Consider the following 12,613-nt stretch of genomic DNA (forward strand, 5'->3'; position numbering starts at 1 on the left):
ATAGTAAGGAGTAAGGACTTTCACAAATAACTTCTCTGCGTTCCGGACCTATGAAGATCTGGAGTAGAACAGGGCTTCAGCAAGCAATGCTTGCCATAAAAGGTGACTATGCTTGTCGTAAGAGGCGACTAACGGGATCGGGTGGCCAGACTCGCTAACTTGATTGCCACATCGGTTCCCGATTGTGCAGGTCGATGGTCATGCTGTTGATCACTGGACTGTCTGGTCGAAAATTGATTATCTACAAACCGCCGCCATGTTGCTGGAATATTGCTGAGTGTGACATAGAACTAAACTCACTAAATTAAACTGAAATTATTTGTCATTGCATTTTCATTTGAATTTTAACCATATGCTTGCAAAATAAAGAAAACAAGCAAATGAAAATATTTTCTTCCACGAGCGAGGTTAGTCGAATTAAGACAGGAGTGATACTTATAAACACACTTTCATTCATTTACAACCTCTAAAACAATAAAAAAAATCTATGTATTTGGAGTGGAAGTGCAGATTCTTGTAGTTAGCGGAATTACGTCAAAATGAGTTGAATTTTGTGCTATATCCTCACTCAGTTACAACCTCCAAACCACAGGAAAAGATGTATTTTGAGTAAAAGTAATTATTCTCGTATATTTTTTAAAATCCCATGGAATTCTCAAAATTAAATCAGATCAGTTGTATTTTGTGTCACGATACTCGTAAAGCCACTTTCATTCATTTACATCCTTCAAAACATTGGAAAAGAATGATGTATTTGGAGTAAAAGGAAATATTCTCGCCCATGGGCGAGATTGTTTTTAAATCGCTCTAAATTAGCAGAATGAAGTCAAAATGAGTTGGATGTCGTGTCATGATACTTATAAATATGCTTGCATTCATTTACAAACTGCAAAACATGTAAAAAGATCTATTTTGAGTGAAAAAATATTTTCTCGCCCATGGGCCAAAATGTTTTTCGCCCATGGGCGAGAGTTTTTAAAATCGCTCTCAATTAGCGGAATTAAGTCATATGAGTTGAAATTTCTGTCATGATGCTCATAAATGTACTTTCATTCATTTACATCCTCCAAAACACGTGAAAACATATATTTGGGGTAAAAGGCAATGTTCTCGCCCATGGGCCAAAATGTTTTTCACCCATGGGCGAGATTTTTAAACATCGCTCTAAATTAACGGAATTAAGTCAAAATAATTTGAAATTTGTATTATGATACTTATGAACATACTTTCACTCATTTACAACACCCAAAATATGCAAAAAAATGTAATTTGAGTAAAAGTGAATATTCTCACCCATGGGCCAAATGATATTTTTAAATCGCTCTAAATTATCAGAATTAAGTCACAATAAGCTAATTTTCGTGTCACGACACTAATAAATATACTTACATTTATTTACAAACTGCAAAACATGGGAAAAATATGTATTTTCAGTGAAAGTAAATATTTTCGTCCATGGGCCAATATGTTTTTCACCCATGGGCGAGATTTTTTAAAATCGCTGTCAGTTAGCGGAGTCAAGTCAAATCGAGCTGAAATTTGAGTCATAATACTTATTAACATTTTTTCATTCATTTACAACCTCCAAAACATTTATTCTGGACGAAATTAAACACTCTCGCCCATGGGCCTGCCCATGGCCTGTCTATGGGTCGCTGTTCACCCATGGGCGTGCCCATGGGCGAGCGACTTTAAATTTTCAGTTTTCGAAAACAATTTTTTTCAATTTTTCATCCTTAGCACATATTCATAATAGCTGCATGTTTATTTTTGCCAAATCTCTTGTGAGAGAGCGGTCACAGTGCGGAGAGTTTCTGGACTATTGTGAGTCCAGAATTAAATTGTGACGTGTTATATATATATGTGTGTGTGTGTGTGTGTGTGTGTGTGTGTGTGTGTGTGTGTGTGTGTGTGTGTGTGTGTGTGTGTGTGTGTGTGTGTGTGTGTGTGTGTGTGTGTGTGTGTGTGTGTGTGTGTGTGTGTGTGTGTGTGTGTGTGTGTGTGTGTGTGTGTGTGTGTGTGTGTGTGTGTGTGTGTGTGTGTGTGTGTGTGTGTGTGTGTGTGTGTGTGTGTCCAACGTTCTTTTGACAGGCATACGGTGTTATAATAGCCATGTTACAATGTGCAGGAAGAGTACTTAGTGCTTTAGCTCAAATAAGTTTAGGTGTTATTTTGATTATGAATAATGATCTGTCTACTAATTGACACACTGATAACATACATACATACACACTTACACACACACATACACACATACACACACATACATACAAACATACATACATACAAACATACATACATACATACATACATACATACATACATACATACATACATACATACATACATATATACATACATACATACATACATACATACATACATACATACATACATACATACATACATACATACATACATACATACATACATACATGCAAATTCTCCGAAACAGAAAGCAAAATTTACCGATTGTATGTTGCGTTTTGTAAACATAATAGTGAACTGCTATCTGGCTGAATACTTGTCAAATTACTTGATTATGAGATGTATGTCAGTGATTGCTGCAGGTGATCACTTGACTAAACTAAATATATATAAAAATACACAGTATGATCAGTATGTTAATACAATATCATAATAATGCATACATTGTCATAAAAGTACACATGCTTGAAGAACATTTTAGACTAATGTACATTTCACTATACTACAACTATACCACACATATATCCATACATATCCTTGCTGACCAACAAAGGCAACTATGCTTGTCGTAAGAGGCGACTAACGGGAACGGGTGGTCAGAGTCGCTGACTTGGTTGACACATGTCATCGGTTGCCAGTTGCGCAGATCGATGTTCATGTTGTAGATCACTGGATTGTCTGGTCCAGACTCGATTATTTACAGACCGCTGCCATATAGCTGTAATATTGCGGCTTAAAACTAAACTCACTCACATCACCCATAAGGATCTAGATTTCCCACAAGGCGATCGAAAAATGTATCGATTAAAAAGATGAATAAATGTCTTCACATTATTGATGGTGTGACTGCCTAGTGATGGAAGATACGTGACAAAATCGGCAATTTTTGCTAAAACAATCTTACCTATATTTAACCAAATATATGGTCATTCATATCCGTATTGTGTACGATTTCGTCACAATAGCGAGTTGTCACGAAATATCATGTTGGTGTTAAAATGGGGTGTGTGTCATGTTTTACATTTCTCCATATTCGCTAAAAAATAATTGCTACGACATTGATTCTCAGACACTAAAATGATTTTCGCAATGTGACCGATTTGCACATGTCATCGGTTCCCTATCACGGAGATCGATGCTCCTGCTATTGATTGTCTGTGGATTGTCTGGTCCAAACTCGATTATTTACAGAACGCCGCCATATAGCTGAAATATTGATGATCGCGACATAAAACTAAACTCACTCGTTCCTTCATCCACGGTACATTTGTCAATAATCGTGATGAACATAAATTTATTGAAATATATTATATATCTTTACGGGTACAGGGCAATGAGTTACTCTGTATCTAATTGTTTTGGACCTTTACACAAAACTCAACATGTGAAATGACTGACAACCTCATCGGAAACATCAATGCTAAATTTTGTGGCTAAAACAATAGGACAAGAAGCCAACATCCACATAAGCACCAGGTGTTCTCTCCTCCTTGCTCTCCTGTTGCTTCGGGCATATGAATAAGAATTTCTGCTTGCGTTAACAGTCAAAACTGGGTAATTTGGCTAAAACGTTCAAGTTAACCGTCAGATATGTCTATGATCTAACATTGATCGATAATGATCAAATAGAAAATTCTCTTCCAATGAACTCGTACCAACTTGAACTTGAAATAAATCAAACAGTTAATACCGCTTCATGCGTTTCATATATACGACCCGTGAAGGTTCCGGGATAGAATAGGCCTTGAGCAACCCATGCTTACCAGAAAAGGCGACTGTGCTTGTCGTAAGAGGCGACTGACGGGATCGGGTGGTCAGGCTTGCTGACTTGGTTGGGACATGTCATCGGTTCCCAATTGCGCAGATCGTCGCTAATGTTGTTGATCACTGGATTGTCTGGTCCAGACTCGATTATTTACAAACAGCCGCCATATAGCTGGAATATTGGTGAGTGCGGCGTAAAACTAAACTCACTCACCCACTCACACGTTTCATATATACAGTAAAAAAATCCAGACTGACAAAATCTTCTCAACAAGGCTGTATGACAAAAAAGTGATTTCGACTTTACAAATCATCTTTCATGGCAAGCAAATTCCAAAAGGTCCAGCCTTTTATGTTAAATGTTGGAGGTACAATAGGTACAACGCAGCATGCATTTATACCAACATATCAAAGCACAGCTTCATATCATTCTTGTTCAGAAGCTATTTCGTATACACTGCACCCATGACCAAGATTTGCACAACATAACACCATAAACACGACGCAGACAAAACTTCTATATGCAGGGTACGTTCTGGTACGTCAACTCTTACCGATTCTAATTGTATTAACACAATGAAACGAAATTTTCAAGGGGCTAGGTGACCCGGTGTGTCTGAGCGTGGTGACACACACACACTTTCCAAAACTCTATCTCTTCCGTGTGCAATGAGAGTTACACCCATCCCATCACGGACGCAATAGCCCCCTTTCATTTGATCTTCAACAAATGTATACTAGACTGCACTACTGAAACCATCATTCAAGGCTGAATCATACTTAGACACTTTTTATCCCCCGCACGCGTTTAGCGCAAAGCGGGGATACTGCACCAGACTCGGTACGTACGTACTAATATGTAGTATCGTTCATCACTGTATGCGAAAGGTCCCAGTTAGATTTTGTGACCTTGACCTTCATTTCAAGGTCACAAGGGGACAAGCCTTACCCTTACCCACAACATATCTCAAGAACTGTTGACTGTATTTTCTTCATATGCGACACCAATTTTTATATTAGGAACTCGCATGTCCCTGTTGAGGCTGATGACCTGCATGTAATATTCAATTTCACAGTAACACTTTGAAGATTGAGACATTTCATCCTACATTTTACGTTTGTCAGCGAGATATGCCATGACACGTTCATTGGTTTTTCTTTATATTTGACACCAAGCGTTATCTTGGGAATGTGCAGGGCTGAGTCTAATTTGGTAACCTTCACATAATTATCAAGATCACGGCGGCTCTTTGAAGATTTCTGCATGTTAAACTTGTCAGCAAGATGTCTGGATCGATTCACTTGTATACTCTTGAATATATTTTTTGTGTGTAAGCAATTTCCTATTACTATTTTTTGCAGATTCCATACACCGTGACATTAATGTCAAGGTCAAAGTAAGTCTTAAACTACGTTCACTTCATTACATTTTTCACATTGCTTTGGCAATTTGCGGCGGGAATTAAATATCACACAGTAACAAACACTTGTTCAATATGTTTTAAGTGCGAACTGGATACAACCGATACGTTAGTTCGCGTCGTGTTCATAAAACCCGGGGGCACAGGTATTGCGATCACAAACGGAGAAACGATGTCGAGCGAACCACGATTCGAACCCATAATCTTATGGTACCAAAGGGACGCACCCGGGCGGCTGGGTCATCCGTGTCCCCACTTCTGAGCATCACTGTAGGTCAACGCATATTTTTAGAATGACGACGGCAACAACGACGATAATGCCAACGATTCCAGAATTACATCGAGTTAGTGTGAAAAACACCGAGCAAGTCTAAGTCAGTGCTCCAGATAAGCACTCAATAAACATCACATATACTCAATTAATTGCAAATCTGGAAGTACAAAAAACGCATAAGAATCACTCAAAACCCAATGGGTCTATAATACCTTGCGTACTTTACTCAGATAATTGAACTGGCTTGTGTATGATAAGTCGTGGCGCCCGAACTCTTCCACGCCACACATATACTACCAGAGCCGTAGCCTCTGTCCGGGGTTTACTCTAAAAGTCACATAACTTCCATGCTGGCTGTCAAATGTTTGCAAATATGACAATTAGTAAAACCTTTTAGTCTATTGAGATTTATTTATATTTATATGTTTAGTTAATTATCCAATCAGGATAAGAAACTCTGAGTGAAAGTACTCAATACTTTGAACTAGTGGGCGTGTACAATTACTCATACATGTTAGTAAATACCCAATTGCTTGAAAATTTATCTGGGGCTCCGTTTGCTTGAATGAAGTCAGTGAAGAGATTTCAGCCAAATTTAATATGAAATGTAAGGCATGGAATGAATTTAATAAGATTGTCCAGTGTCTTACCAGTGGGCACGCAAAAGTATGTGTTGGGAGTCATTTAAAATGGTAATTATACACCTCCTTGGAATATATCCTTGAAGATCCGGGTTTGATCTTCAGTAACCCATGCTTGTCGTAAGGGCGAGCAAATGGATCGGTAGTTCAGGCTCGCTTATGCTCATGCTATTGATCAGTAGATACTCTGGCCCAAACTCGATTATTTATAGACAGCCGCCATATAGCTGGATTATGAGTGCGCCGTAAGATCTAACCTACTCTTTCGAATATACAGCCTCAGACTTATCAATGCACCATAGTTCCGGGGATTAAGTGTTTGGTTAGGTTTGCCTAAAGGTAGTGTAGAAAGCTGACAAGTTTTGACAGAACCGAATCCAGAGTAGAACTCTCAGTCCAAAACCATAAATACCATGCTTCCACGTGGTACCAGACACCTTTTCCTAAGCAAAATTGATCAGGGTACTTCCGTCGTTGTTTTTTCGGAGTGAGTCGCTTTTAGCATATTCCACCAATAACAGGTTGGGAGACACCAGAAATGGGGTTCACATACTGTGCCCGTGTGGTGGTATTTTTCAGAAACATATCGAATGTTAAATTGTCGGCTTCAAAATACCGGACTGACCTAATATTTACTATGCACCCTGATGGTTAATGATACGGATTGAAAACATGAAAGATCTGAATGAATCTGGTCATACTTAAATCATACAGACCACAATAACATAATGCCATTATCATGTGAATTACCCAGAAGTCCATATGTCATGATACATGATACAATATACAAAGCAGAACTTCTAAAAGACAAATATTTCAGGAGTTGATTATTGATGCTGTCCGTTCTTGTTGCATTATTATGAGTTTGTTAGAAGTGCTCTTAATGTAAATTTAGGTACGTACGTAATTACATAAAAGTGTTTAGTTAGGCCTGGTTTATTTGCAATGTCAGTTTTGTCAGTAAACCTTTCAGATGACGAACATCGGGTATGAGAAGATCCGGCTTCTCATTTTGAGAAAATCCGGGTTAGAACTGGTTTTCAGCAACCTATACTTGCCATAAGAGGTGACTAACGGGATCGGGTGATCAGCCTCGCTGACTTGGTTGACACCTGTCATCGTATCCCAGTTGCGTTTAACGATGTTCAGGCAGTTGATTACTGGACTGACAGTTCCGTACTCGATTAATTAGCAGGGATATTGCTTAGCGCAACCAAGCAAATCAACCAGCCAGACGGATGTGAGGTTTCGACAGAGATATTTTGCCCAATGTGGTGATGTATCTTCAGTTGTTGGCAAACTTATATCCGATTTTTACATTGTATTGTTCTCAATAGTTTTAGATCTAATTACTAGTTTTACATTCTTCTCTGTGATATTCTAGTTAGTTGTACTGTCTTTCGTTGACAGGGTTTTACAATGTGCGATTGATTAATATGTATTTTTGAGATAGCTGAAATATTGCCGATGTTAAATTTTAACTCACTCAGATATTTTGCCGCCTTCTTGTAAACGTTCCTAGATTTCTTACAATCTGTATCAAGCAATGGATTATGGATACTGTTACGAGTGTGTATTTTCTGTATATTTTGTTATTAATTCAGTAATAATTATTATTTGGTCACAACATTTAGTGTTTTGAATATTATCACATTTCGTTTTAATAGATGGTCAACACTTTTATGATTATGGTTTTCCAGAATTTATCTGCTCCCAGTTTTCGATGTGTTTACTTCCGGGAGACTTATTCTAGAGCATTCTACAGTGTTGACGATGTTCGTTTGTGCCCGAACTTTCGGGAAATGGCTAAATATGTATAAATAGGCTAGTTGCCGTGTTGCCACCCGGACATTTCTCTATCGATCGCTGTGTTTACATTCTGCATAGCTGTTCTCTCTCACACCAAGGTTTGGTGAGTTTGCTACTATATATATCTTGTGACCTATTGACTTAGATTTTGTCTCTCTTGAATTGTATTTGTAATCAGCATTGTTATATTGACTTGTGACTTTGTATACCTTGCTCTCGTTTCATAATAATACAGAATTTGAACGTTTATGACTTGTCTTTGTTCTGTTTTGCTGGTTCACAAGGGGATTTCTTACATCGTTTGTCACGGTAAATTCTTAACCGTAACAATATGTCAATCCGGTGAAGACTGGTGGATAGTTTGGTTAACAACGTCCTCCTGTGTGTTTGCCAACAACAGAATTTAGTCGTAAACGTTATACAAAAAGCCGTATGGTTCCACTGTTCTCCAAAGTAGTGATAGATATACACGGTTTAGCCTTTGAAACATTCCAACTTGTCGAAAGAGCTTCACCAGCTGGGCTAGTAGACCAGTGAGCATAGAAGGAAAATAGTCACTTCCGCAAAGATGATCTTGGACTGACCATGTGTGTGAATTTACTGTCTCTTACTAACATAATAGAATCTGTGAAAAAATTCCCTACACAGAATTCTACCGCCGGCAAGTAAGTACACCTCATTAAATGTTACTGACTTTTCTGGGAACAACAGTTCAATATATGTTTTCAGAACGACGAAGATCATATTAATGAAACCGCCAACGACGATGACGTTGACGACGACGACGACGACGACGACGATGATGATGTATAAATTTGAATTATATAGTTTCTGAAAAACAAAATCGACCCGTGAGGGTAGAATAGGCCTTCAGCAACTCATGTTACCAGAAAAGGCGACTATGCTTGTCGTAAGAGGCGGCTGACGGGATCGGGTGGTCAGGCTTGCTAACTTGGTTGAGACATGTCATCGGTTCCCAATTGCGCAGATCGATGCTGATGTTGTTGATCACTGGACTGTCTGGTCAAGACTCGATTATTTACAGACGGCCGTCATATAGCGGGACTATTGGTGAGTGCGGCGTGAAACTTAACTCACTCACTCACCCCGAAGTACCGGGATCTTTTGGTATGTTTCGAGTCATAAAAAAGAAATGCCTCGTATTGTATGTAATTCGGATTGCTGAGAAATTTGGAATACGTTAGGAGCACAAACTTGGCAGCAGACATGTTAGCAAATACTCGCTTGTTCATCCAGGAATGAGTATACAGACGGTAAAAACTAAATGTGCATAACCAACTGAGTGAGTGAGTTTAGTTTTACGCCGGACACAGCAATATTCCAGCCATATGGCCGAGGTCTGTAAATAATCGAGTCTGGATCAGACAATCCAATGACCACAACATGGGCATCGACCTGCGCAAATGGGAACCGATGACATGTGTCAACCAAGTCAGTGAGTCTGACCACCCTGAGTCGCCTTTTATGGCAAGCATGGGTTGCTGAAGGCACATTCTACCCCGGGACTTTCATGGGTCTGCATAACCTAAAACTGCATAAAATAACAATAAGGATGAAGCAAGGCACGTTTCGTGAAATTTGATGTCACGTCTCGCGTGATGTCACGTGACACGTGCACTTTGTACACATTGAACTTACATTTGCATTTTTTGGATGCATGCAGTTCACACACCTGATATTTCAGATTTGAAAATAATTCATTATTCTCTAGCCTCTGAATGTTGTAGAAAACACGTTAATGCAGAAAATCAGCAGCTTCAGGTCATGGGTATGCTGGAGACTGGAATGGCTCGAAATTACCATTTTCAACAAAATGGGAAAAAGAGGGATTTGATACGGACCGGCGGTCCACTGGTGACGTTACGTCAGCAAGACAACCACATTCGGCTGATACATTCAAGGATGTGGATCTTGACTGCTGGGACAATTCCTGACTTACGACCAGTCTGTTCCAAGACTGTTTGGAACCGAAAGAGGGAGCAAAGCATCCGCTGCCGACGGCCTGCAATACCGTCGTCAACACCTTGGTGTCAGAAGCGTTATGGTATGGGGGAGGTAAAGGGCCATCACCTCTCATGGGGGACACGACTTTGTCAATAGCAATCGACTGGTCTGCGATACAGGGATGAGATCACTTGGCATCCTACTTCGGCCGTCACTTCAAGGACGGAGACTCTTCACAATGCATGACAATGGGATACAGAACATTCCAGTAATTCTCTGGACCTGTCCCATATCGAACACGCTTGGGTGAAATGGAGCGACGTTGATGCCAAGCTCAGAATCAGCCATTGGCGTTAGCTGAATTGGGACAAGACATGGAACAACATTCTTCAAGCTTTCTTCATTCGCTTAGTGTTGTCAACGCCTATGGTATATACACACGATACTGAATTAATGAACTCACTTTTGATACCATATCTCTTGTAAAATAGTCACATTTACGGCGTGACCTGTCCACTGAATGCATGGGTAATACGGCCAATGCTCGCATAGAGTCAGGACAAACGTCTTGTTGTGATACACAGACAACCACAGAAGGGCTGGTACACTGTTGAACCCGATTTTACACATTTCATGATGATAATATGATGTACTGAATCCAGACCAGTCAATAAATTGTCAACAAGCCTTCTGCCAGTAGTTGCAAAGTGTTTACCACGAGAACAACAGGAACATGCCGAAAGACCTGTCAAAAGGGTTGTGAGCGTTGCTGCAGAACAAATGCCCCAAAGGCCATGTATTCAACGACAAGACAGGCATCGTTTCGACGAGTCATTGAGCGCCTAAGCTCATGTCATCCAGACCTACTGTAAGTCTGATATTGTTCCATTGTGAATATGCATTCTATGATGTATGACTGAATGTCTGGGCTTTTGAAAACTTCCATCTTTAAAGTCAACTGAATCCTGTTGTTGGGCCTAAGCTCATGAAATGCCAGACTGGGTTACCGTTGCATCCTTCACGCACGTGACATGAGATCCAGGGCGATAGCACAAATCTCTCAGAAAAACGCTCCAAGAGTTCTCCAACTGATGTTACTTGAAGTAGACCCTCACACTTTATGCCATGGTGGGTGGGCTATCTTAGGAGCAAGGTTAGTGACGTAGCGAGCTTGAAGTGCTGGGATCGAACCCGCCTGTGACCAGATGTAAAATCCTATTATTCAGTTTCGTGCAGACTCTTTCAGTCTTGTCAAACTCTTAGTTTACAGTGCAGAACCCTGTACTCTTATAGGAACTCGCACATGAATACGTGCAAACACTATGTGTCCCATAAGGATGAGAAAGCTGCAATAACCAGCAAGAGTTATATGATCCCCGGGGACCTGAGTTTGATATCATTTGCCGTTAAGACTGACAAATGGTCAAGGGAAAAATCCATCGCTTTGACCATGTACCAGGTGCATGGACATGGGCGTCACATATATATTCCATCCTGTCATAACCTAAGATTTCTTAATTCATTAAAACTCTGAAGATGACGAATATTTCATACACCATGTCCTAGCTGATCAAGAACACACAACTGAGTTACACCTCTCCGTCACAACGTATACTGATCAGCGAAAGAAACGCAAAATTTGTCTTTAAATAGAAGACATAACGCTTACTTTTATGAGATTTCTCTTTCTCGAAAATCGTGTAAAAGTTTCTTTTGCTGTTCAGTATATGTCCGATTAATTATATGAAGTATCCCACTGAATGTTCCTTCAATATTTTTCTAGATATTTTATTCATTTCAGCCATTTCACAACATTACACAATTTCAATAATATTCCATGACAGTTGGGGTAGATTCTTTTTCACACTAAGCTTGGTTTAATAGATACTTGCTCATGACTTTCGCTAAAGTGAGAAACATCAGAACTATGCTCCAAATCGGATATGTTTATTTAACAAACATTAACAGCTGTTGCACCCTACTCACCCCATGTAATCAATAAGGGTATGTTCACACAGAGGATGCATCAAAATATCTGTGCATAATGGAAGCCCACGTCCTACAGAATGTTCGTTATCCTATTTTACCTATCCCGTCGCAAACACGTATAACCGGTTCCTCGTCGCTTCTATGGCGACACGATCTGGATTACGATCTTTTTAACGATTCAATGAACTTGAGTAAACGCTTCATAAATTGTGATTTGTTAAAAAGATTCCAGGATGAGTATTACAAACACAGACATGTGGTACAAATTATACATTGCGAAATGAATATATGGTAAAGGCATTTAAATGTACATTTTTGTGCATTCCATGGTAAACACAATCATCATGTGAAATAATGTATTGTTTAGATATTCATCATTTAAGTGCATGTTATACATTTTAGTATAACTTAATAACACGTGTTTAAATTTTATGACTATATGATAAGCCTTCTGTCAGTTAATCAGTACACAGGAGATGTCTCACTGTTGATAGGTATAGAAGAGTGAGTGACTGAACGCACACTCACTCGCTCACACACTT

This window comes from Haliotis asinina, chromosome 1 (genome assembly GCF_037392515.1).
Source record: "Haliotis asinina isolate JCU_RB_2024 chromosome 1, JCU_Hal_asi_v2, whole genome shotgun sequence".
Lineage (NCBI taxonomy): Eukaryota > Metazoa > Mollusca > Gastropoda > Lepetellida > Haliotidae > Haliotis > Haliotis asinina.